The sequence below is a fragment of the Thamnophis sirtalis genome, unplaced genomic scaffold, assembly GCF_051295495.1.
Source record: "Thamnophis sirtalis isolate CommonGarterSnake01/CBP01778 unplaced genomic scaffold, rThaSir2_p1.2 scaffold_4, whole genome shotgun sequence".
In the NCBI taxonomy this organism is placed as follows: domain Eukaryota; kingdom Metazoa; phylum Chordata; class Lepidosauria; order Squamata; family Natricidae; genus Thamnophis; species Thamnophis sirtalis.
The window spans coordinates 132,712,329-132,740,150 of record NW_028261384.1 but is presented as its reverse complement, the minus strand read 5'-3'; positions in this window follow the sequence as shown (position 1 = coordinate 132,740,150).

Here is a 27,822-nt window from a genome sequence, read left to right as displayed (position 1 = left end):
CAGCTAATCAAGAAGAGAAGCAACTTAGAACTAAGGAGAAATTATAGAGCAAAATATAGAATTGAAATCTGAAGCATTCTTATTAGGGACATTAGACCTGAAAATGGACAAAAAATTTCAATACGTAATACTACACATACTCACTGCATCTAGGATTCCTTTCGCACAAAACTGGAAACAAATCTATATATCCACAGACAAAACAATAATTAGATAGGTACTCAAATGTGCAGAGATGGACAAAATGACCATGGAACTAAAAGACAGAGAAGAATCGGGTTTCTATAAAATATGGAATAGAATTTATAAGTGGCTAGAAAAAAGAAGCCAAAACAGGAAAGAGAGAATGTAAATATAATGGTGATATGAACAATTAATATTATTACAAGTGTTAGTACTACAAGTAATATATTACTAGACAAGGTAAAATCAATAGGAAGGCAGTACAGAATGGAGAACTATAAAGGCTAAACATGAATGCCGATATAGGGGGCTGTATAATTACTTAATATTGTTAGGTGTGTTTTTTGTTTGTTTGTTTGTTCTTGTTGTGTTTTTTGTTCTGTTTTTTAAAGGTTAAAATGTTCAAGAAAAAAATTATTTACAAAAAGAAGAAGCTAGCTCTTTGGAACAGAACTCTCTGTACAGAGTTGAGTTTGTTGTCACTTCATTGCCTTTTGTGTGAGCCTGTATACAGAGATGTTTCACTGTGGGGTTCAGAGCACAGAAATAAACAGCACCATCCAGTAGAGAGACACTTGTAATGTTGAGGGGAACTGAATTCTGTCCTTCTAAAACCACTCTGGTGGAAAACTTCCCCTGCTGGAAGTGATTATCCCTTGATTTTGCCTTGTAAGCAGTCAGGATCCACACAGGTGTTTGGTTTCCATATTGACGATACCAATAAAAGTATGGGTTGGAGCTCAGAGTTTTGAAGTCACAAGGCAAAGTGGCATCTTCTCCTTCTAGGATTTCCACATTGTTTTGAGTTTGGAACACAGAATCACTTTGAGAAGTTCCTTAAGAGAACAAAGACAAAATCAGTACACCAGAATATCCATCCAAAATTGATAGTGTTTGGAATACATATCTTAGTTTTTAACATCTTTTTTTTTCTTCATGATAACTTTGGAAGAGAATCTTATGACGTAGAGAACTGCTTTAACCTAAATCTCATTCGGAGACACTGAGCAAAACAAAATATAGAATAATAGAATAGCAGAATAACGGAGTTGGAAGGGACCTTGAAGGTCTTCTAGTCCAACCTCCTGCCTAGACAGAAAACCCTACATCACTTCAGACAAATGGTTATCCAACATCTTCTTAAAAACCTCCAGTGTTGGAGCATTCACAATTTCTGGAGGCAAGTTGTTCTACTGATTAATTGTTCTAACTGTCAGGAAATGTCTCCTTAGTTCTAAGTTGTTCGCTCCTTGATTAGTTTCCACCTATTACCTATCTATTATCCATCACTGGTTTTATTTCCAACTTTTAAATCATACTTTAATCATCTTCAGATTCTTTTTAAATATATATATATTTAAAGAACTTCCACATGTGCAATATCAGAGGAGGGAAACAGAACAGGTATAACATTCAAACAAATTCTTTTGTAGATAGCAGTGGTTAGTAGCAATCTATGGCAGTCAGACCATAGGGTTAGAGGCAGAAGAGAATAAAATGGATTTTTCAGTTTCAGGAAAGAGTGAAAGTAAAATTGTCAGGCATTGGATTAAATTTTCACTGTATCCAAGTCTTGTCCCAGAGGTGCTTTTTCAAGAGCCATCTGGACTTTCTGGTTTGTCTTTGAAGATGTTTCGCTTCTCATCCAAGAAGTTTCTTCAGCTCTGCCTGGATGGTGGGAAGGGAAGGATTTATACCTCTTGCAGACAGCTGGTCATTTGCATCCTTCTAGAGAGTCCTTGAGGCCACCTGGAGGTTTGTTTGTGTCCTCGGGTCATCTTAGTGGCTCAAATGGGTGTGGAGCCTTCTTGGAACTGTTGGAAGGACTGTGTTATACATCAGAGATAGACGATGCCATATCCCTCCCCTTCTGTTGAGAGAGGCCTGTTCAATTTTGAAATTGATGACCTCTTTGACCTCTCTTTGAAACCAGTGGTCCTCTCTGTCCAAAAGGTGGACTTTGCTGCCTTCAAAAGATGCTAAACACTGAATCTAGTCCTGATGGGTTTGTTCTCCTACATTCCCCACTGTCCAGGCAGAGCTGAAGAAGCTTCTTGGATGAGAAGTGAAACATCTTCAAAGAAAAACAAAAAAGCCCACTTGCTTCTTGGAAAAGCACCTTTGGGACAATCATTACCTGGATGACTGAGAATCTTTATAGGCATTTATCCAACTTTTGATTTTCAAATCTATTCAGAGGAGGAGGAGGAGGAAGAGGAGGAGGAGGAGGACAGTTTTTTAGTAGAAATCTTACCTGATCTCAAGAGCAGTAGGATAATTTGCAGAAAAAACAAGAAATGGTTTGGTTGAGAAGGGGAAACCATCCTTGGCACGCTGAAGAAAACCAACATTCTCCTTTGCTTCTTACATTTAGAAAAAGCTTCAAACGAGGAGACAGTTTCCTTTTGTGGCAAGTTGTGTTCATCACACAGGGCCTCAGTTGTGGTTTTTAAGTCATGTGGGAGCTTTGAGAAAGGATGGAAAAAGTATGAAGGTCTAGACTTCCCCCTGGAGGACACAAATCTACCAACAAGTAAATTGTTTGATTCTACCTTGCATCCATCCTAAAATGTCCTAAGATTCGGGACAGTAACTCTCAAAATGCCCGACTGTTGTGACTAATGAGAACATGTGAAGTTGCAATTCCAGTGTATCTGAATGCACCAACCTGCATTGCCACATTCAGTCACTCACTCTCTCTCACACACACACACAAACATAAAAGTGTGGTTTTAGACAATTTATTAATGTTCCTCAGATATTCCCTCAGCATACTAAAAAGCCGAGACATTACCCTGCCAACAAAAGTCCAAAGGCACGTTGTTCCACTATTTAATTGTTCTAACTGTCACGAAATTTCTCCTTAGTTCTTTTTTTTTTAAGTTAGTTTTTATTAAACATTTTTAGCTTTAAAAACAAAAAAGAGATGCAACAAACTAAGAAAAAACAAGACAAATATAACCATACAAAATAGTTACACAGCCATCTATATCTGCATTCATGTAGTTCACCATTCTGCTTCGCCTTCCTATCCGTTTTAACTTCTATAATCATGTAATAACAGTTGTACTAACACTTGCAATACTATTAATTGTTCATACCGCCGTTATATGTACATGGTGGTCAGTACTTTAAGTTTGAAAGTAATTACTGTATTTTTCGGAGTATAAGAGGGAACCTTTTTCCCTCAAAAAAGAGGGTGAAAATCTGGGTGTGTCTTATACACTGAATACAGCATTTTTGGCCTCCTGAAACCCCACCCCCTTTCCAAAAATGGCCATGCATAGCCTTTAGGAGGCTTCCAGAGTGCTCCTGTGGGCTGGGGAGGGCAAAAATGAGTGAATATTGGATCGTTTTTTGCTCAGTTTTGCTCCCCCAGCCTCCATGAGCACTCTACAAGGCTATGCATGCCCCTTTTTTTTGACAAAAACTTTTTTTTTTAATATGCCTCTTCAAAATCATGGTGCGTCTTATACTCTGGTGCATCTTATACTCTGAAAAAATACACTAATAACTATTCAATGCTAGTTTGGGGGGGGGGGGAAACCCCACAAATAAAGACTTCCATTTCCTATTTTGGCTTCTGGTTTCTAGCCACTTATACATTCTATTCCATATTTTATAGAAATCCAATTCTTCTCTTTCTTTTAGTTCCATTGTCATTTTGTCCATCTCTGCACATTGGAGTACCTACCTAATTGCGGGAATATAGATTTGTTTCTAGTTTTGTGCGAAAGCAATCCTAGCTGCAGGGAGTATGTTTGGTATTATGTATTGAAATGTTTTTGTCGATTTTCGGGTCTAATATTCCTAATAAGAGCGCTTCCGATTTCAATTCTATATTTTGCTCTGTAATTTCTCCTCAGTTCTAAGTTGCTTCTTTCCTTGATTAGTTTCCACCCATTGCTTCTTGTTCTATCCTCAGATGCCTTAGAGAATAGTTTGACTCCCTCTTCTTTGTGGCAACCCCTGAGATATTGGAACACTGCTATCATGCCTCCCCTAGTCCTTCTTTTCATTAAACCAGTTCCTGCAACCGTTCTTCATATGTTTCAGCCTCCAGTCCCCTAATCATCTTTGTTGCTCTTCTCTGCACTCTTTCTAGAGTCTCCACATCTTTTCTACATCGAGGTGACCAAAACTGAATGCAGTATTCCAAGTGTGGCCTTACCAAGGCATTATAAAGTGGTATTAACACTGAATACAGCATTTTTGGCCTCCCAAAACCCAGTCCTCTTTGCAAAAATGGCCATGCAGAGCCTTTAGGAGGCTTTCAGGGTGCTCCTGGGGGTTGGGGAAGGCAGAAAACAGCAAAAAACAGGACTTTTTTTTGTCCCCCAGCCCTTTTTTTGACAAAAGGTTTTGGGGAGGTTTGCAGACTGCAAAAACGTTTTTTTTAATTTGCCTCTTCAAAATATTGCTGTCTCTCATACTCTGAAAAATACAGTACTATTAGTTATTGCATCCTTCCCTAGCAAAAGATCAAAATCCTGTAATTTTATAGTTTCTGCTCCAAATAATGGACTTTGGTCATTGTTGAGATCCTGCCCAGTCTTATGGTGAGCAATTGCTTTTTCACTTCCTTTGCACCAAGCAGAACTACTACTACTAGTATCCATACTATGAGCTGTGGTGGCGCACTGGCTAGAATCCAGTATTGCAGACCGACTTTGCTCACTGCCAGGAGTTTTGAGTCTCACTGGCTCAAGGTTGACTCAGCCTTCCATCCTTCCGAGGTATGTAAAATGAAGACTCAGATTGTTGGGAGCAATAGGCTGACTCTGTAAACCTCTTAGAGCAGGGGTGGGCTTCAAAACCTTTAGCAACGGGTTCTCTGCCCAGTTGCTAGATGGGCGTTGCCATGGTGGGTGTGACCGAGTCAGTCTTGTGCACCATGGCGGGAAGCCATTTTCTCTCTGGAGGTTCTCTGGAGGCTGGAAAAGGATCTGTTTCTGGCCTTCTGGAACTTCTTGGAGGCCTGTTTTTTTGCCCTCCTCGGGCTCCGGAGGCTTTCCTGGGCCCATTTTAGGCCTTCCGGAGTCTCCAGGAGGCCTGTTTTTCGCCCTCCCTGAGCCTCCACACTGGCCCTGCACCAGTGATTGCTTCCGGATCCTGTTGCCACCGGTATGGTGCAACAGGGCCCAGTGGCCACCACATGAACGCATGCAGCACGCACACACATGCGTGCAGTGCATGCATGCATCCTTACCTCCTGCGATGCTCCATGATGCCTCGGCGATGCTCCAGCTGCTCACCAGAGCATTGCAAAAGTGCCGTAAGCTCCATGAGCGTGCGTGAAAGCCCTGAAGAGCTTAAATACAGGTAAGGACAGCAGGCGGGCAGGTGAGTCCTCCAGAGCACCATACCAGAATGGTACCCAGTGCTCCCGGCAGGAACTAGTACGCCCATACCTGGGGTTACTGCCTACAACCCACCACTGCCCTGCACTTATTTGGCCTCCATAATGGACCTTATAAAGGCTCCTGGGAGGGGAAGGGAGTGGTAGGCAGTGCAGTGCCAGTCAGGAGTGGGATTTGAGAGTTCAATGAACCACATAATCTTCACTACAGGATTGCCTGAACCTGGATGAACCCAGAGCAGTCCATCCCTAGCTTACAGAGGGCTGTAAAGCACTATATACCATATTTTTTGGAGTATAAGACACACCTTTTTCTTTCAAAAAAGAGGCTGAAAATCTGGGTGCATCTTTTACACTGAATACAGCATTTTTTTTGCCTCCTGAAACCCCGCCCCCTTCACCAAAATGGCAGCGCATAGCATTTAGGAGCCTTACAAAGTGCTCCTAGGCACTGGGGAGGATAGAGATGAGTGAAAAATGAACCATTTTTTGCTCACTTTTGTCCCCCCAGCCCTCAGGAGCACTAAATAAGCTTCCAAATGCCCTTTTTTGACCAAAAATGGCCCCATTTTTTGCAAAAAAAGCCATTTTTTTCCTCATTTTTGCCCCCCCACCAAGGAACACTCTACAAGCCTCCTAAGGGCTAATCATGCCCCCCCTTTTTAAAAAAGGCTATGTTTTCACAAAAAAACGGGCTGTTTCGGGAGGTCGTAGAGTGCAAAAAAAATATTTTTTAAAATTTGCCTCTTCAAAACCTTGGTGCATTTTATACTTCCTGTTGCGTCCTCCCGACGCAGACGGCAGGCGTGGCCAGAGCCTCAGGCTCCTGATTGGCTCTGACATACCTGCCGGCCGGTGGAAGGAATACCGGCCACCGATTGGTCACCCGCCTGACAGCTGTCAAATATAAATAGCTGTCAGGCGGGCTTCGTTCGTTCGTGTTCTGACTTCGTTGTAGCCTGTTGCTTGTTAATAAAGACTGTACTGTTTACCTCAGCGCCTCGCTCTTAAAACTTCCGTGTGTCTTATACTTCAAAAATGTGGTAAGTCTAACTATTGTTACTATTGCTTCTGCTTTTATTTCTTTTCACTTGATCTCTACTTTACAATCTTAATATTTTCTTATTTTGCTTCCTGCTTCTTTCTCATTCCCCCTTCTGCCTCAAAATATTTTAGCGTCAACTATCCGTTATTGTCTCCTTGGAACTATAATCATTCTGACTCCTTCCAGGAGAAAAATAAATATATTTCTTTTAGAAAGGGTTCTGACCTAGGCTTCCCCAGCAGCACAAAATCGAGTCCTCGTCCTGATAAACTCCTTTTATTTAATTTACAGTGAATTCCTCTCCAGCAATGTCCTGGCCCACAGTCTTTCAACATAGTTCACAATTACCAATCTTTATCAGACTTGGAGAGTGGCCAGGCCGATATCTTTCAGACGTCGCAATACAAGAATGCAGGAATGAACTAATTGTCTCCTGCAACCACCCCTCCCCTTTCGCTCCTATTTTATTCCCTATGGGAGGGGCCATTCACCGTCCACCTGTGGCCTTACTCCCAAGTCAACCCTTATACCTTAGCTGTTCCCTTCATCTGGCAACTCTGTGCATATACTGGGAACAGGCTTCAGCTGTTCATCTGCCTCATTGCTGTCTGACTCTTAAGGCAGCTGATAACTGTCAGACAGTCCTGGCTCCCACTCTGCCTCCAACACAGAGGCCTCATCAGAGCCTTCCCCAGACTCCAGGACTGGCCCATGTGCCACTGGTGGGCCACAACAGAAAGTTCAATAGGATTGTAATCATTTCATTCTCTATGATTTTTTTAAAGGCGATGGTGATGGGTGCGGCATTAGCTGTTTGAGACAGAATTCTCTGTACAGAGTTGAGATTTATTTCATTTTGTTCACTTTTCTGTGAGTCTATATTCACTCATGTTTCACTGTGGGGCTCAGAGCACAGAAATAAACAGCCCCATCCAGTAGAGAAACATTTCTGATGTTCAGAGCAACTGAAGAATTCTGACTTCCAAAATCTAATGTGGTGGAAACCTTTCCCTCTTGGAAGTGATTATTCCCAAATTTGTAAGCAGTTAAAATCTGCTCAGGTCTTTGGTTTCCATACTGACGATACCAGCAAAGATGTGGATGATGGCTGGTAGTTTTGAAGTCACAGGGCAAAGTGGCATCTTCCCCTTCCAGGATTTCCATGTGGTTTGGGGTCTGGGACACCCAGTCACTTTGAGAAGTTCCTTAAAAGAAGAAAAACAAAATCAGTACCAGAGAATGCTACCCAAAAGTGATACACAGTTTGAAATGTATATCTTGGCCTATGTATCTCACTTTTCAAACGTACCTCGGGAGAAAAAATTCAGTACAGAGCTTGTTTGTGGACACTAAGCAAAACTTTTTAGTTAGTTTAATTTAGTCACATATTTTATTTCCATTTTAAAGATTTCAGGATCTAATTTAAAAACAAATCACATTAGCTAGATATAGATATATAGATAGGTAGGTAGGCAGGCAGGCAGGCAGACAAGCAGATAGAGATAAAGAGAGATAGAGATAGAGATGATAGAGATAGAGATAGAAATATCTATCTATCTATCTATCTATCTATATCTATCTATCTATCTATCTATCTATCTATCTATCTATCTATCTATCTATTTATCTTTTTAAAAAGATGTGGAGACTCTAGAAAGAGTGCAGAGAAGAGCAACAATGATGATTAGGGGACCGGAGGCTAAAGCATATGGAGAACGGTTGCAGGAACTGGGTATGTTTAGTTTAATGAAAAGAAGGACTAGGGGAGACATGATAGCAGTCTTCCAATATCTCAGGGGCAGCCACAAAGAAGAGCGAGTCAAACTATTCTCCAAAGCACCTGAAGGCAGGAGAAGAAGCAATGGGTGGAAACTAAACAAGAAGAAAAGCAACTTAGAACTTAGGAGACATTTCCTGATAGGTTAGAACAATTAATCAATGGAACAATTGAACTAGAATCTTGGATTTTAAGAGAGCTAATTTCAATAGCTTGGGAAGGATTCCATGGATGAGATCCCTCAAGAGGGAAACAACTCAAGAAGCTTAGGAGGTTTAGAAAAGTGAGATTATAAAAGCCTATCCTAACACAATACCAATGAAGAAGAAAAATAACTTCACCACCCTTTCAATCATCTGAGCACATTAAAGCTTACTGAGCTTACTGGCACATTAAAATTCAGATGTCTTTCCTGTCTCTGGGGGCAGCTGTATTGCAAGAAAGGGTTCTTGCCAAAGAGACTCACTAGGATGTGTCACAGTGCTCCTAGAGCACAGAGGTACGATGCCTGGTCCTCAAAGATGACTTTGGTGAAGGAGAGGATGCTATTTTTTCGCTCATTAGGAATGATCAAGAAAACTCTCTCCCCTTCATTGCTCTTTTCTCTTCTGTTGTATCCAGTTGCAAAGAGATGGGGAGGCTGGCTAGGGAACTGTCGGTACCAAAAGATGGTTTCACTTGTTTGAATATTGGGATGGGAGCAATTAAGCTTTACTTCTGTTCCATTGGATGCTTCTAGCAGAGGTTCTTGGTTGGTTTTTTCAGCTTGGCAGAAAAGGGTCCCTGCATAGTCAAACACAGTCAAAGAACAGGTAGTCAACATCTGTGCTCCCTGATGAAAGTGATGGATCAAAGATACAACTTAGTAATTGTTATATAAAAAGTGATGAGCAGAAGAGCTCAACCTGAAGGATTGACGGGGTTCTACCTAAGTGGAGAAATCAACTGGGAACCAAATGGGCTCTTGATAGAAATGATTTAGTTAATTCCTGTGCTGTGCAAGGGTTAGAGGAGTGACCTCCAACTTTCTGGACACTAGAGACTGGTTCCATGGAATAAAAGTTTTCCTACAGACTGGAGGGAGTGTGGTTTCACATGGTGCCTGCACCCCACATATGGGGCTTCACTTGTTTGTGTGAATTATTTTCTAACATGCTGTGGACCGGTGCCAGTCCACGGACTGGGGTTGAGGTCCCTCCTGTTATAGGCTCTCCAAACTGACTTTCTAATCCATCTTTTCGATTATTTCAGGTTTTTGTTTTTTTTAAAAAAAATGAAGGTCTCTTGCCCTACAACCATCTGTCTTATCTCTCTCCTGGAAGCATTCTTAGCAGAAATATCATCTAATGAGTAGAAACTGAGCTTTATAAACGGCCCACTTTTTCTAGCCCTTCTACTCAAAATTCCATCGTTGAATTGAAATTGTGGACCATTACATAGCTAGAGGGGAAGTTGATTGCAGTGGAATATTCTGGGCATGTGATTAGGAGAATTCTCCATCCATTTCATCTCACGCCAAGGAAGACAATTGTAAAAGTCAAGGTGGTTTGTTATTTAAATTCTTGGACTAAGGATGGAAACGCTCATGCTGAAGTCCTCACTTCAGTTTTGGGAAGCCCTGGGGGGATATTGTCTTTCTTTCCCAGACAATATTGTTTTGGGGAGTACAAAAGGAGGAGACGCCCTATGTAAGGCACCCTCAGTTCTTGGAAGGAAGACAAAGCACATGTCAATTCGCAAAGCATTCCTGGCCTGCTCATGAGTTGCCATAGGAAAAGTGGGGTGGGAAATCAATGAAACGGCATGGCAGCACAACACAGATGCACATTCCAGACTTATCTCTCTCAAGGCTGTATGCCAGGATTGCTTACAGCGGCCAGAGGGGAGTGATCTCTACAACCTGCAAAACTGCCCCGTTGGTGAATGTGATTGATGAAATACCCTGGGGGGGGAGTGAGTGGGGAAACAGGGTAATGATTGGGGCCGTAACTTACATGGGGTCAGAGCTTGCTTCACTTGGGAACGTGCCGACATGAAGCTTCTAATAAATAACTGGATTTCTTTTGAAGCTTGGCTCAAGGCTCATGATTTAATTAGAGCATCCATCAGAACCCTGACAGCACAAGGAATAAACATGAATGCAAAATGTGAAGCCTGAAGCTGAGCCAAGGAGGAAAGTCTTGGAGCTACAAGAAAAGACCACACCTAGAAAGAAAAGTAGAGATAGATGCCCAAAACAAAGATATCTTAAATTTTACTTACTTGACATGAGAGCCAATAATATTAGTGAGGAGGATGCCAAATTCACGGCGAGTAACTGCAACATCTCAATTCGTAGAATGCAGGTGGTAACTTGTCTTAACAATGAACCCTTGCAAGAAAGTGTCTTCTCTTCTTCTGATTCTCTCTGTTGTGGTTTTCTGTGTATTTCAGCGTAGAGTCCTGTGACTATTTCATTGGCTGTCAATTATATGAATCCAGTTCCCCACACTGGTGGGAGAGTCAAAATTGAGAAGACAATGTCGAGTTTATTATGATGTTACTGTTCTGACTGAGGCTTCCCAAGAGCATGAAGCAAACTCCTGGAGCACAAAGTGGAAAAAAATTAACGAAAATGAGAAGGTGAAGATCTTGTGGGAATTTTGAATACAGATAGATCATCATTTGGAACACAACATGGCAGATATCATGGCTTTAGTGAGCCTTAGCATACAGTTTATCGATTTTGCGGTACCAGGAGATGCCAGAGTCTAAGAAAATGAACTAGAAAAAAAATCACAAAATATCGCAACCCGGCCATCAAAACTACACAGCTATGGATGTAAGAGTGATACCCATTGTCATCGGGGAACTTGGCACCATGTCCAAGAATTTTACAAAACATATAAAGAAATTGCAGCTTCCTGCAATAATTCTGGCGGAACTTCAAAAAAACTGTTCTACTAGGAACGTCATACATCTTAAGAAGGTACTTGGTTGATACCTAGAGTGCTGGCAGCAACCCGTAACAACCATTAGCACCAATCAATACTATTTGTAACACATCTTTAAATGTTCAGTTGACGGAGTTTCATGTTTAATGAACAATAAATGATTCCTTGGATGGATGAGAGGTTAGTGGGACAGAACTAGCAAACTCTGTACAGAGTTGAGTTTGTTGTCACTTCATTGCCTTTTGTGTGAGTCTGTATACAGAGATGTTTCACTGTGGGGTTCAGAGCACAGAAATAAACAGCACCATCCAGTAGAGAGACACTTGTAATGTTCAGGGGAACTGAATTCTGATTTTCCAAAACCATGGTGGAAAACTTTCCCTGCTGGAAGTGATTATTCCTTGATTTTTCCTTGTAAGCAGTCAGGATCCACTCAGGTGTTCGGTTTCCATATTGACGATACCAATAAAGATATGGGTTGTAGCTGGTAGTTGTGAAGTCACAAGGCAAAATGGCATCTTCTCCTTCTAGGATTTCCATGTTCTTTGAGGTTTGGGACACTGAATCACTTTGAGAAGTTCCTTAAGAGAGGAAAAACAAAATCAGTGCACCAGAATATCCTCAGAAATTGATGCAGAGTTTGGAATGTATATCTTGGTCTTTTCTCATATATCATGGGAAAGTATCCTATATAGATCTCATTTGGGGATAATGAGCTGAATCATTTAGCTATCTTTTACATTTTTCCCCAATTAAAAAATCAAAATTTGAAACCAGCATTTGAATGATCCAACATTTAACAGAAATCCTTACAAGGCACTTTCTTTTTGGAGAAAGATCTTGAAGAAAGAAATAATACCTACAGTTTTAAACCACATTCCTTTGGGTACAGAGGTTATTAGGGTAATATGTTGTCCAAGATTATACACAGAAGGCAGAAAAATGGAAATCAATGACAGCTGAAGTCAATATTCCATAGATTTTATTTTTTTTGCACCTTCAGGAAAGAATGGCTGTACAGTTGTCAGGCATTAGATCCAATTTTCACTTGATCCAACTCTTGATTTTCAAATTTCTTCATTATATTTCCTAGAGTTGAACCTATACTTTCTTAAACCATGAGTTTGTATTTCTGTTAATAAATTCAGAAGAGGAGGAGGAGGAGGAGGAGGAGGAGGAGGAGGAGGAGGAGGAGGAGAGTTTTTCAGAGAAAATATTACCTGATTTCAGGAGCAATAAAAAAAATCCCAGCAAAATCAAATAATGGTTTGGTTGAGAAGGAAAGGGCATCCTTGGGACTCTGAAACAAACCAGCATCCTCCTTTGCTTCCTAAACTTAGAAGAAGCTGCAATTGAGAGTGTGGTTTCCTTTTGGGGCAAGGAATTGAGTTCATCGTACATGCCCCACCCCTTTTGTGGTTTTCAATTTAAGCAGGTGGTTTGAGAAAAGATGGAGAAAATATAAAGTTCTCAACTGCCCTCAGGAGGACAAACATGTACTGACAGGTAAATTGTTTGGTTCTACCTTGCAGCCACCCTAAAGCATTCTAAAGTGTTTAGGACAGTAACTCTCAAAACACCCAGGTGATATGGCTGATGAGAACACAGGGATTTCTAGTTCCAGTGTATCTGAACGCCCCAACTGAGTTGAAGAAATTTCGATTAAACATTGGAACAGCTGGCCTTCAGAAGTTGGGAGTGCTTCATCACTGGAGGCTTTTAAGAAGAGACTGGAGAATAACTTGTCTGAAATGGCACAGGGCCTCTTGCTTGAACAGGGGGCTGGACTAGAAGACTCCCAAGATCCCTTCTAGCTCCATTCTGATTTCCTTTCACAGGTGGTATTGTGGCATATCAGCGGCCAGCAGAGCTGGTAACAGAGTCAGACAGTGAGGAGGTTGGGGGGAGCATGGACCAGTCCTGGGAACTGGGGAAGACTCCGATGAGGGCTCTTCACTAGACTAGCCATGCCCAGTTTCTGTAACCATTCTTCATATGTTTTAGCCTCCAGTCCCCTAATCATCCTGGTTGCTCTTCTCTGCACTTTTTCTAGAGTCTCAACATCTTTTTTATAGTGTGATGACCAAAACTGAATGCAATATTCTAAGTGTGGTCTTACTAAGGCTTTATAGAGTGGTATTAGTACCTCCCTTGATCTTTATTGTATCCCCCTTTTAATGCAATTTAGGGTTGCATTGGGTTTTTTACACTGCTGGGTCATATTTAATGGGTTGTCCACTAAGACTCCAAGATCCCTCTCCCAGTTACTGCTTTTATGCCTGGTTTCACCCAGTCTATATGTGTACTTTTGGTTTTTCTTGCCTAAGTGAAAGACTAGTTTTCTCCACACTGAATTTCATTTTGTTAGAGAGGCTCTGTGTTCATCTCTGTCAAGATCTATCTGGATCTTGGGCCTATCATGTAGGGCAGAGATGGTGACCGTATGGCACATGCGCTCGAAGTGGCACACAGAGCCATCTCTCCTGGGACGCCAGTTGTTGCCCGTCGCTGTTCCGGTTTCCAGCACTCCCGTACGTGCGTTCCAGGGAGCTGCTCTTCCAGTTTCCGGAGCTTCCCTGTGTGCATGTGCATGCTCCCATTTTGGCACTCAGTGTCAACACTGATCTAGGGTGTTGGCTGTTCCTGCCACCTTAATATCATCTGCAAATTTGGTAAGTTCCCTTCTATTCCCCCATCTAAGTCATTTATGAAGATATTGAAGAGTATTGGGCCTAAGATGGAACCTCGTGGTACCCCACTGCTTACTCCCCTCCATATAGATGTAGACCAGTGATGGGATTCAAATAATTTGACAACTGGTTCTTTGCCCTAATAACCAGCTAGGTAGGCATGGCTCAGTCGTCATGTGATCATGTGAGTGTGGCCAACTCAATGTCACTCAGATCAATGGGCGCTTCGCCTTAGCTAGAGCCAAGGTGGCGCAGTGGTTAAATGCAGCACTGCAGGCTACTGCTAGATCAGCAGTTCAGCGGTTCAAATCTCACCGGCTCAGGGTTGACTCAGCCTTCCATCCTTCCGAGGTGGGTAAAATGAGGACCCGGATTGTTGGGGGCAATATGCTGACTCTCTGTAAACCGCTTAGAGAGGGCTGAAAGCCCTATGAAGCGGTATATAAGTCTACTGCTATTGCTATTGCTATTAGCTGTTACAATATAATAAGGGTTAACCAGAGAGGCAGTTTCTGTAAGCAGGTCAATAAAGATGAGGCTAGAAACAACACCAGAATGTTTCCTTCCTGCCTTCCTTACAGGATTAGCCCTGTGAAGTGGAAAAAAAAACAAAAGGAGATTTCTTCCAACAACCGGTTCTCCGAACTGCTTAGAAAGTTACCAATCGGTTCTCCCGAATAGGTGCAAACTGGCTGAATCCCACCACTGATGTAGACCCAAGGAGAAAAGAAGGACTGGGGGTGGGGGATATGATAGCAGTAGTTCAGTATTTGAGGGGCTGCCACAAAGAAGAGGAGGTCAACTTATTTTTGAAAGCATCAGAAGGCAAAGAAAGAAGTAACTGATGGAAGCTCATCAAGGAGAGAAGAAACCTGGAGTTAAAGAGAAACTTCCTAGCAATTGGGACAATTAAACAGTGGATAAGCTTGCCTTCAGAAGTTGTGGGTGCTTGAGCGCTGGAGGCTTTTAAGAAGAGACTGGACAACCCCTTGTGTTGAGATGGTATAGGATCTCCTGCTTGAGTAGGAGGTTGAGACCTCCAAGGTCCCTTCCAGCTCTACTATGATTGAGATTAAGATTATTGGTGCTGCACCACATAATACACTTTTATAGTCAATGAGTTGACATCGTCAACTCTTATTGTTGACTAAGTAGCCTACAGCTTTCTTTTCCAACATTCCCTTGAACACTGCATGGTGTTTATATTTCCTTCTTTTGTTTTCACTCAATCTCCCTTCTGCCTCTATGTCACGGGTGTCAAATTCACTACGTCACATTGCTGTCACATGATGTTTCGTGACATTTTTTCCCATTCACAGAACTGGTGTGGGTGTTGTGGCCCACCAGCGGCCAGCGGAGCTGGGAGCAGATTCAGACAGTGAGGAGGTTGGGGAGGAAGATGGGCCAGTCCTGGAGTTTGGGGAAGGCTCTGACCAGGGCTCTGTGTTGGAGGCAGAGAGGGGGCCAGGGCCGTCTGACAGTTATCAGCTGTCTTTGGGGTCAGACCTCGGTAACGCAGATGAACAGCTGGAGCCTGTTCCCACAGTGTGCATGCACAGATTTGCCAGACAAAGGGAAGAGCTAAGGAACAAGAGTCGACTTGGGAGTAAGGCCAAAGGTGGACGGTGAATGACCCCTCCCATAGGGAATAAAAGAGGAGCGAAAGGGGAATTGATGTTTGCAGGAGACAATTAGTTCTTTCCTGCATTCTTGCCAAGTATTGTGGGCATCTGAAAGATATCGGCCTGTCCACTCTCCAAGCCTGATAAAGGTCGGTAATGGTGAACTATCTTGAAAGACTCTGGTATAGGAAAGACTTTGCTGGAGAGGAATTCACTGTAAAGCAAATAAAAGGGATTTATTGGGATGAGGACTCGGCTTTGTGCTGCTAGGGAAGCCTAGGTCAGAACAGTGGGTGTGGCCTGCGTGTAACACATCTGGCCCACTGCCTGCCAGTTTGATAGCCTGCAGTTTAGTTACTTCAATGTCCATTCTCTATAATTGTCCCTTTTGATGTATATTCATCCTGTATTATGCCAGGTGAAAAGTAAATATGTTTCTTTTAGAAAGGATCTTAATCCTTTCATTCTCCACCACTTTTTGTGAAGTGTTGATGATTGCTTTCATTTCATTGCCTTTTGTGTGTATCTGTATTCGCTGTGGGGTTTCACAACACAGGAATAAACAGCTCCATCCAGTAGAGAGGCACTTCTAATGTTCAGAGGAACTGAATTCTGACTTCCTAAAACCCACGTGGTGGAAAACTTTCCCTTCTGGAAGTGATTATTCGTGTATCTGTAAGCAGTCAGAGTTTGCTCAGGTGTTTGGTTCCCTTATTGATGATACCAAAAAAACTTATGGACTGGAGTGGATTGTTGTAAATTCACAGGGCAAAGTGGCATCTTCTCCTTCTAGGATGTCCATGTCGTTTTATGTTTGGGACACTGAATTGCTTTGAGAAGTTCCTTAAGAGAGGAAAAACAAAACCAGTAGCTCAGATTATCCCCCAAAATAGATACAGAGTTTGGAATGTGTATCTTGGTCTTTTCCAATATATCATGGCAAAGGATTCATTATAGAGCTCATTTGTGGACACTGAGCAGATACACATAGTTACGTTTTTCCCCTATTAAAAATCAGATTTTCAAATGAGCATTGTAATGATCCAATTATTTAAAAGAAAACCTTCATGGTTCACTTCTTCTCATGCTGAAGGGGCTTGCATAGCCCAATGAAGCTATGAGCTATGCCATGCAGGGCCACCTCATAGCAGAGAGCTCTGACAAAACATGACCACTGGAGAAGGAAATGACAACTCACTCCACTATCTTTGTAGAAGATCCGAGGTGGCGCAGTGGTTAGGGTGCAGTACTGCAGACCACTTCAGCTGACTGTTATCTGCAGTTCAGCGGTTCAAATCTCACCGGCTCAAGGTTGACTCAGCCTTCCATCCTTCCGAGGTGGGTGAAATGAGGACCCAGACTGTGGGGGCGATATGCTGACTCTGTAAACCGCTTAGAGAGGGCTGAAAGGCCTATGAAGCGGTATATAAGTCTAACTGCTATTGCTATTGCCATGAAAACCCCATGGACATTACCAAGAGGCAAAAAGGTATGATGCTGGAAGATGAGCCCCTTAGGTTGGAAGTTGTCCAATAATGATGGTGGGCAAAAGAAGACAGGGATGACAGATAATAAGGTGGCTGGATGGAGTCACTGAAGAAGTAGGCTTGAGCTTCAATGGACTCCAGAGGATGGTTGAGGACAGAAAGGCCTGGAGGAACATTGTCCATGAGGTCACAATGGGTCGGACACGACTTCACAACAAACAACCTCAACACATGTGCAAGATCTTCAAAAAAAAAAAGAGAGCAAGAGAGAGAATACCCAGTTTTCAACCACGTTATTTTGTGTACAGCAGTTATTGGGGTAATCTAATGTAGGGAGACCGCAAGATTATACACAGAAGGCAGAAGAATGGACTTGGATCACAGCTGAAATCAGTATTCCATAGACTTTTTATTGTTTTGCACTTTCAGGAAAGAATGGATGTACAATTGTCAGGCAATTTTCCCTTTATCCAACTCTGGATTTTCAAATCTCTTCTTTATCTTTCCTAGACTTGAACCTACATTTTCCTAAATCATTAGTTTGTATTTCTGTTAATAAATTCAGAGGGGGTAGCGGGGGGGGGAGGAGGAGGAGGAGGAGGAGGAGGAGGAGGAGGAGGAGGAGGAGGAGGAGGAGGAGGAGGAGGAGAGTTTTTCAGTGAAAATATTGCCTGATTTCAGGAGCAATAAGGAAAGTCCCAGCAATATCAAATAATGGTTTGGTTGAGAAGGAAGAAGCATCCTTGGGACTCTGAAACAAACCAGCATCCTCCTTTGCATCCTACACTTAGAAGATGCTTCAATTGAGTTTGTGGTTTACTTTTGGGGCAAGCAATTGAGTTTATCATACGTCCCTCCCCCTTGTGGTTTTCAATTTAGGCAGGTGGTTTGAGAAAGTATGAAGTTATAAGCTGCCCTCTGGAGGACAAATATGTACCAACAGGTGAATTGTTTGCATCCATTCTAAAGCATCCTAAAGTGTTTAGGACAGTAACTCTCAAAACACCCAATCGACGTGGCTAATGAGGACATAGGGAATTGTAGTTCCATTGTGTCTGAATACCCCAACCTAAAGAAATCTCCATATCTAAAATAGCTTGGCTGTATGTAGGCTTTCTCTACAAAAAGGAAACTGGAACTTTGTCACTGGACTGAAGATAATTTACAGTGGATACAGAAAGTCAACACATCCCTGCTATAATGCCATGTTTTTGAACTAAAACTCTCAAAATACCCAGCCAATTTGGTTGATGAGAATAAGGGGGGGGGGGGTTATAATTCCAATGTATTTAAATGTACCAGCCAGATAAGGAATGTGTATCTTGGTGAAAAAAGGCAGCTCTGGGATAATGTGATTGAGCCATACAAATAATGGAGGAATTGATAACTTTCTTTTTCTCCTCATCCCAATATTTTTTGTCATGTTTAATTAAGGGATTAAAAAATCTGGTGTTGAAATGAATTGCTAAGAAGTTGCATTTACAGAGGGATTCTATTAAGATCAAGTGAGGTACAAATACAACTCTATAAAGCTTTAGTGAAACCACACCTAGAGTACTGCATCCAGTTTTGGTCACCACACTATAAAAAAGATGTGGAGACTCTAGAAAGAGTGCAGATAAGAGCAACCAAGATGGTTAGGAGACTGGAAGCTAAAGCATATGGTTACAGGAACTGGGCATGGCTAGTCTAGTGAAGAGAAGGACTAGGGGAGACATAATACCAATGTTCCAATATTTGAGAGGAGGGGGTCAAGCTATTTTCCAAAGCACCTGAAGGCCAAAACAATGAATATTGGATGGAAACTGACCAAGGACACATTCAACCTAGAAATAAGAAGGAACTTTCTGATCGTGAGAATAATCAACCAATGGAACAGAAGTTGCCTTCAGAAGCTGTGGGAGCTTCATCACTGGAAGCTTTCAAGAAGCCTGCCATCTGTCACAAATAGTTAGGGTCTCCTGTTTGGGCAGGGAAGGGGATTGGAGTAGATGACCTACAAGGTCCAATCCAACTCTGTTACTCTGTTAAATTCACCACCCATCTTATCAATCACCCAAGCAGAAGTGCTCACGAGAACATTCAAATTCAGAGATGGTGTTTTCACACCTGCCTTTCATTCTTTCCTCTCTCTCTCTGGTGGCAACTGTATTACAAGAAAGAGTTCTTGCCAAAGGGACTCACTAGGATGTGACACAGTGTCACCCACAGCACAGAGGTACAAGGCCTGGTCCTCAAAGGTGACTTTGGTGAAGGAGAGGGTGCTGTTTTTTCGATTATCCTTAGAAACGATCAAGGAAACTCTCTCCCCTTCGTTGCTGTCCACCTTTTCACTGAATCCACTCACAATGTGATGCAGAGACCGGTTAGAAAACTGTCGATACCAATAGATGTATTCGTTGGTATTAATGTTGGGGTGGGAGCACAAAAGATCAGTTTTTCTTCCATTTAATGCTTGGAGCAGGGGTTCCTGGACAGGATTTTCAGCTCGGCACAAAAGGGTTCCTGTAGAATCAAGCACAGGGAAAGAACAGGAAGTCAACATCTGTGCTCCCGGATGGAACTCTTGGGTGTTCTTGAATGAAAAACAATGCAACTTACCGTATTTTTTGAATTATAAGACACACTTGACTATAAGACACCTAAATTTAGAAGAGGAAAACAACAAAAAAAAGGTTTTTGGCCTATGTGCGCCTCATTTTTGGCCCCTTTTTCAGCCCTTTCCCAGCATTTTTTCTACCCATTTTTGAGGTTTTTTTTCTACCCATTTTTGAGGCTTTTTGGCCCATTTTAGGAGCTTTTTCAGCCTGTTTTTGAGGCTTTTTTCAGCCTGTTTTTAAGGCTTTTTGGCCTGTTTTCAAGGCTTTTCTTGGCCCATTTTTGAGGCTTTTCTCAGCTCATTTTTGAGGCTTTTCTCAGCTCATTTTTGAGGCTTTTCTCAGCTCATTTTTGAGGCTTTTCTCAGCTTATTTTTGAGGCTTTTCTCAGCTCATTTTTGAAGCTTTTGGGGCCCATTTTTTAGGCTTTTTTCACCTGTTTCTGAGGCTTTTTTCGGCCTGTTTTTGAGACTTTTTGGCCTGTTTTCAAGGCTTTTCTTGGTCCATTTTTGAGGCTTTTTTCAGCCCATTTTTGAGGCTTTTTTGGCCCATTTTGTTTTAAAAAAACAACAAGCCAAAAAAGGCCTTGAAATGAGCCAAAAAAGCCTTGAAAATGGGCTGGAAAAAATCCTTCCAAATGAGCTGGAAAAAGGCAGGGCTTCAGCATTATTTAGTCTATAAGATGCACAGATATTTTCACCCCCTTTTGGGAGACAAACAAATGTGTCTCATAGTCTGAAAAACATGATATATGTCTTTATGTGAGAAGTTCTGAGAAAATAGAGATCCGATGACAGATATGGCACAAGAAGAAGTGTAGGTTTCAAATGGGAACCGAATGAGTTCTTGGTAAAGATGGTTTAGTGGATTCCTGGACTATGCACAGGGTTTGACTAGAGGACCTCTAGGGTGATTTTCAAATGCATACGTTCTATGATTCTAGCTTCTTTTTTTTTAAATGAACACTTGCCCTTCAACAATTTCCACCCTATGTTTCCTCTGGAAGGACTGATGGAGAAATATTATGTAATAAGCATAACGGGAGTTTTATAAAGAGAACGGCAAACTTTTTCTACTTCTGCTCAAATTCCATCATTCAATTGATCATTGCACAGCTCAACTGGAAGTTGATTTCAATTGATGTCGTCATTGGTTTTTAATATTGGGGTGGAATAGAAAATTCTGGGCATACGATTACGAGATTACCAACTCAAGGTTTGTACAAACAAGGTAATCCATTTCAAACTCTGTTGCAGAAAATACAACTTCAGCAACAGAGTGGTCAACACCTAAACTCCATTGTTACATCCCCAAACCCTCACAGCTTCAACCTTAAACTGTCTAGCATGGACCTCACCCCATTCCTAAAAGGTCCATAAAGGGGGCATGCAGAAGGGCACCAGCGTGCCTACCATCCCTGTCTTACTGCCCCCATATATCTGTATTTACTTCCTTTGTTTATGTTTATACTTACACCTACTATCTTGTACATGTTTGACAATATATATATATATATTGTCAAAAAAAATACTCCGGGTATGGAGAGGATGCAAATGTCCAGCTGTCTGCAAAGGGTATAAATCCTTCCATTCCCCACCATCCAGTCAGAGCTCGAAGAAGCTTCTTGAATGAGAAGACAAAGAGAAACCAGAAAGTCTAGTTGAAAAAAACAGTTTTGGGACACTCTGGGTTATTCTACATGAGGAAAATATCTCCCAAGGATTTGTGAGAATCAGTGTGTTGTTCTGGTGTGCTCTTCAATTAATAGTGGGGAAGGTTGTGCTTAAGACCACCCTCAATTTTGGAAACCTGTAGGGTGATTAGTCCTTCTTCCTCAGACAGCACAGTTTTGGCGAATGCAAAATGAAGAGAGATCCTATGTAAGTCACCTCTCAGTTCTTGGAAGGAAATCAAAATACAAGAAGTAAAAAATAAATACAAAATATCAAACCTTAAGTTCAGTCAAGAAGCAAAGTCTTGGAGCTACTACAAATGACCTGCAAAAATACCTGGAGACAGGTCTCAGGAAGGGTACGAATCCCAAAATATTACTTACTTGACATGAGAGCCAATAATACCAGCGAGAAGGACGCCAACTTCATGGTGAGGATCTGATACATCTCAGTTGATGCGACTTAGTAAAAGCAGGTGCTATCTTGTCTTTTTAAAAAAACCGAGCTGTCAGAAGAATCTTCCTTTCTTCTGGTGTCTTCTCACTGTTGTGGTTTTCTGTGTGTTTTAGAGTCCCGTGACTATTTCACCGGCTGCCAATTACATGAATCTAATTTGCCTTCATTTGTATATGAATTTTGCTCCCCGCACTGGTAGGAGAGTCTACATTGAAAAGGGAAGGGAGTTTATTATGATGAAATGGGGAAAAAAAAAACAGCCTATCACGTGAAATGTTAATACCACTTTATAATGCCTTGGTAAGGCCACACTTGGAATACTGCATCCAGGTTTGGTCGCCACAATGTAAAAAAAGATGTGGAGACCCTAAAAAGAGTGCAGAGAAGAGCAACAAAGATGATTAGGGGGCTGGAGGCTAAAACATATGAAGATGGTTGCAGGAACTGAGTATGTCTAATTTAATTAAAAGAAGGCATAGGGGAGACATGATAGCAGTCTTCCAATATCTCAGAGGCTGCCACAAAGAAGAGGGAGTCAAGCTATTCTCCAAAGCAGCTGAGGGCAGGACAAGAAGTAATGGGTAGAAACTAATCAAGGAGAGAAGCAACAATCAATTCATATTTCTGTTAATAAATTCAAAGGAGGAGGAGGAGGAAGAAGAGGAACTGCAAAAAACTGCACTAATCAGAACATCTTTTAAGAAGGTACTTGGTTGATACTAGGATGCTGGCTACAACCTATATCACCACCAGTCAATGGTATTTGTGACACATTTTTAAATGTTCAGTTGACTGAGTTTCATGTTTAATGAATAAAAGTGATGATGATAATGATGATGATAATGATGATGATAATAATAATAATAATAATAATAATAATAATAATAATAATAATAATAATAATATCAAAAATGCAGCTTCCTGTAATAACTCCGGCGGAACTTCAAAAAAACTGTTCTACTAGGTAGAGATGGAATGTTTGAAGGGGGGGGCAGCCACACAGAAGATTTACTTCGAGAGACAGAGCGTAGGAGGAATGAGAAGCATTAAAGAATGTATACTTTATGAAATATCATTTGCAAAACTTTTGATACCACCATTGAGAATTAAAGACAAGCTGAAAAGGGGACTAAGCGGGGGACGACAACATTATATGAGAGGCACCTTAAGCAAAAAGGTGCAAAGATCTTCTTGTTTGGACTTGCTCATAAAGACGTTTGGAGAACTTGATCCACGAATGGCAACAGGATTAAGGAGGTTTTGTTATTGGAGAGACACAGGCTGATAGATGGAAGAATACAATTCAAAATTAGCTAAACCTAATTAATTTTATTTGTAATAGACATAGTTGAATAATAATTGATAATGATAGTAATGTATATAATGTGGAGTTGATATGATAAATAATAATTGGATATGAGAAGGGAAGGTTAGAAATATTTTTGGACTATATATAAAGGTTATTAACCACAATAATTATCACTATTAAAAAATAAAATAAAACTATATACAGTTAAATCTTAACTAATATGGGGAAAATGCTATGCTATACGATATAATTACATAAAGAAAGGAGAATGATAATAAACTATATACATGGAGGATGGAATTTTTGGTATTAAATACTATGGATGTTTAGCTAAAACAGGATATGAGGATTGGATGTTAATGGAGGATTTTATAAATAAGTAAATGAAATGCTAGCATGTGGTTATGGATTAAATCTTTGGCATAGTTAAGGATGAAGGATGTTTAAACAACTGTAGTCAACTAAAAGTGGAGGTATGATGATGTCAATATGGTAAACATTTGAGTTAAGATATTTGAATTAATATGAATTAATGGAAGAGATGCACAAAAACATGTTGTAACCAGCTGATATATTTTTTTATAATATATACTTGTGTTTTTTCTTTTTTTCTTTTTTTTCCCCCTGCCTTGTCTTCTTTTGTGTGTGTGTTTGTGTTTTGATTTTTTTCCTTTCCCACTGGTGTGGGCATGTGTTGTTTATGTAACAAAAAATAAATAATAATAATAATAATAATAATAATAATAATAATAATAATAATAAACTGTTCTACTAGGAACATCATACATCTTAAGAAGGTACTTGGTTGATACCTAGAATGCTGGCAGCAACCCGTAACAACCATTAGCACCAGTCAATGGTATTTGTGACACATCTTTAAATGTTCATATGACTGAGTTTCATGTTTAATGAATAAAGTATATACCATATTTTTCAGATTATAAGATGCAATTGACTATAAGATGCACCTAAATTTAGAAGAGGAAAACAACAAAAAAGGTCCTCTGCATGCCCCATTTCCAGACCTTTTGGGGGGGGCTTCTTTTGGCCCATTTCCAACCTTTTTCCTATCTGTTTTCAAGGATTTTTGTCCCATTTTCGAGGCTTTTTTTGGCCCTTTTTGAGGCTTTTCTGGGCCATTTTTTCCAAAAAACAGTCCAAAAAAACCTCCAAAACAGCCTGAAAAAAAGCCTCAGAAGCGCTCCAAAAAGGCCATGAAAATAGGCTGAAAAAGCCTCAAAAATGGTTCAAAAAAAGCGATAAAAATGGGCCAAAAAGCCTCAAACAGGGCCAAGAAAAACCTCAAAATGCCCCCCCAAGGCTCAAAACAGGCCAAAAAAGCCTCGAAAACAACCCCCAAAAGCCTCAAAAACAACCCCCAAAAGCCATGGAAACGGCCCAAAAAGCCTCAAAACAGCCCCCCACAAAAAAGCTTCCAAAATGGGCAAAAAAAAAAAAGCCTCAAAATTGCCCCCCCAAAGCCTCAAAACAGGCCAGGAAAGCCCAAAAATGGGGCGTGTAAAGGCCAAAAAATGGCCGACAGATGGGCAGGGCTTATACAATATTCTGTCTATATGGCACTCAGACATTTTGAAACCCAGTTTGGGAGACAAAAAAGTGCATTTTATAGTCTGAAAAATATGGTAACAACAACAACAACAACAACAACAACAACAACAACAACAACAACAACAACAAAAGCATCAATTTGGATGAATGAGAGGTTAGTGGGACAGAACTCTCTGTTCAGAGTGAAGCTTGATGTAACATTGTTGAGTTTTGTGTGAGCCTATATACAGCCATCATTCACTGTGGGATTCAGAGCACAGAAGTAAACAGCTCCATCCAGCAGAGAGGCCCTTCTAATGTTCAGAGGAACTGAATTGTTATTCTCCAAAGCTAAGGTGGTCGAAAACTTTCCCTCCTGGAAGTGGTTATCCTTTGAAACGTATTTCTGGGCGCTCAGGATCCGCTCAGGTGTTTGATTTCCATACTGACGGTACCAATAAAGGTATGGAGTCGAACTGATAGTGGTGAAGCCACAGGGCAAAGTGGCATCTTCTCCTTCTAGGATTTCCACGTGGTTTTGTTGTTGGGACACCGAATCACTTTGAGAAGTACCTCAAGAGAAGGAAAAAAACCACAAAAATTCAGGACCTCCAAATATTTCCTGACATTGATTCACAGTTTGGAAATGTGTATATTGATCTTTGCATCTTCCTTTTCAGAAATATCATGGGGAAAAGATTCAGGGCAGAACCTGTTGGTGGGCACTGAGGAAAACCATTTGCTTCTCTATCACATCTTTTATTTCCAAATTTAAAATAAGGAATCTAGGATCTATTTTTTTTAAAAGAAAATCACTTAAATCGCTTAAAGAACTTCCAAAAGTGCAAAATCTGGGGGAAAACAGCTTCCCGAACAGTTTTCAACAAGATTCCTTTGTGGACCACATTTGTTAGAGTAATCTATGGCAGGCAGATAATAAAGTTTAAGAAAGAAGATAGATCACAGCTGAACTCAATATTTCATAGAGGTCTTTTGCCCTTCCAAGAAATAATGAAAGTTGAATTATCAGCCATTACCTCAATTTTTTTAGTTGAAACATCATATTTTCAAAACTCTTGGTCTTGCTTTTTATACTTTGCTTAGTGAGTCTGTATGGAGTACCCCAAGGCTCTGTTTTAGGCCCAGAACTCTTCAACATCTTCATCAATGATTTAGATGAGGGAATAAATGGGGAACTCATCAAATTTGCAGATGACACCAAGCTGGCAAGAATAGCCAACACTCCAGAAGATAGCCTTAAGATACAGAAGGATCTTGACAAACTTGAACATTGGGCACTATCTAATAAAATGAAATTCAATGGTGAAAAGAGTAAAGTTCTACACTTAGGCAAGAAAAACGAAATGCACAGGTACAGTATAGGTGGTACCTTGCTCAACAGTAGTAACTGTGAAAGGGATCTTGGAGTCCTAGTGGAGAACCATTTAAATATGAGCCAGCTGTGTGCAGCAGCTGCCAAAAAAGCCAACACAGTTCTAGGCTGCATAAACAGAGGGATAGAATCAAGATCACGTGAAGTGTTAATACCACTTTATAATGCCTTGGTAAGGCCAGACTTGGAATACGGCATTCGGTTTTGGTCGATAGATGTAGAAAAGATGTGGAGACTCTAGAAAGAGTGCAGAGAAGAGCAACAGAGATGATTAGGGGACTGGAGGCTAAAACATATGAGGAACGGTTGCAGAAACTGGGTATGTCTACTTTAATGAAAAGAAGGACTAGGGGAGACATGGTAGCAGTGTTCCAATATCTCAGGGGTTGCCACAAAGAAGAGGGAGTTAAACTATCCTCCAAGGCACCTGAGGGTAGAACAAGAAGCAATGGGTGGAAACTAATCAAGGAGAAAAGCAACTTAGAACTGAGGAGAAATTTCCTGACAGTTAGAACAATTAATCAGTGGAACAGAAATTGCCTCCAGAAGTTGTGAATGCCCCAACACTGGAAGTCTTTAAGAAGATGTTGGAGAGCCATTTGTCTGAAACGGTATAGGGTTTCCTTCCTAGGCAGGGGGTTGGACTAGAAGACCTCCAAGGTCCCTTCCAACTCTGCTATTGTATTGTATTGTATTGTATTGTATTGTATTGTATTGTATTGTATTGTATTGTATTGTATTGTATTTCTGTTAATAAATTCAAAGGAGAAGGAAGGAAAGAAAGAAAGAAAGAAAGAAAGAAGGAAGGAAGGAAGGAAGGAAAGAAAGAAAGAAAGAAAGAAAGAAAGAAAGAAAGAAAGAAAGAAAGAAAGAAAGAAAGAAAGAAAGAAGAGGTGGAGGAGGGATGGAGGACAACAAGAATGGAATGAGAGAGAGGGTTTTTCAGTAAAATTATTACCTGATTTCAGAAGCAATAAGAAAAATCCCAGACTTTCCTAAACCATCAATTTATATTTCTGTTAATAAATTCAAAGGAGGAGGAGAGTTTTTCAGTAAAAATATTACCTGATTTCAGGAGCAATAAGAAAAATCCCAGAAAAATCAAATAATGGTTTGGTCGAGAAGAAAAGATCATCCTTGGGACTCTGAAGGAAACCAGCTTCCGTGTTTCCTCCTTACACTTAGAAGAAGCTGCAATAGAGACTGTGGTTTCCTTTCTGGGTAAGCAACTGGTTTCATGCTACATGGCCCCACTTGTGGTTTTCCATTCAAGTAGGTGGTTTGAGAAAGGATGGAGAACGTATGAAGTTCTAAACTGCCCCCTGGAGGATGAAAATCTGCCAACGGGTAAATTGTTTGATTCTTCCTTGCATCCTTCCTAAAACGTCCTAATGGATTTAGGTCATCAAAAATGCTTAGCTAAGGTGACTGACAAGAAGATGGGGAGTGTTACTTCCAAGGTATTTTTAATGTGTGTGTGTGTGTGTGTGTGTGTGTGTGTGTGTTTGTTTGTTTTTGTGCTGATAAATAAATAAAGGGAGACTAGTATAGATCTATTCCAAGCTATTTAGCTCTCATCAGCTAGCCATACCCTTACTGGGATTCGAACCTGTGCTATATTACATCTTAGGCAAACGTCTTAGCCATTAAGCCACAAGTTCTCCTCCTTATCAGCTGAAGCCAGGGAAGAAGGTATATATTTAGTGTCACAACCCCTGGTTGTGACACTAAATTTACTCTGATGGTATAT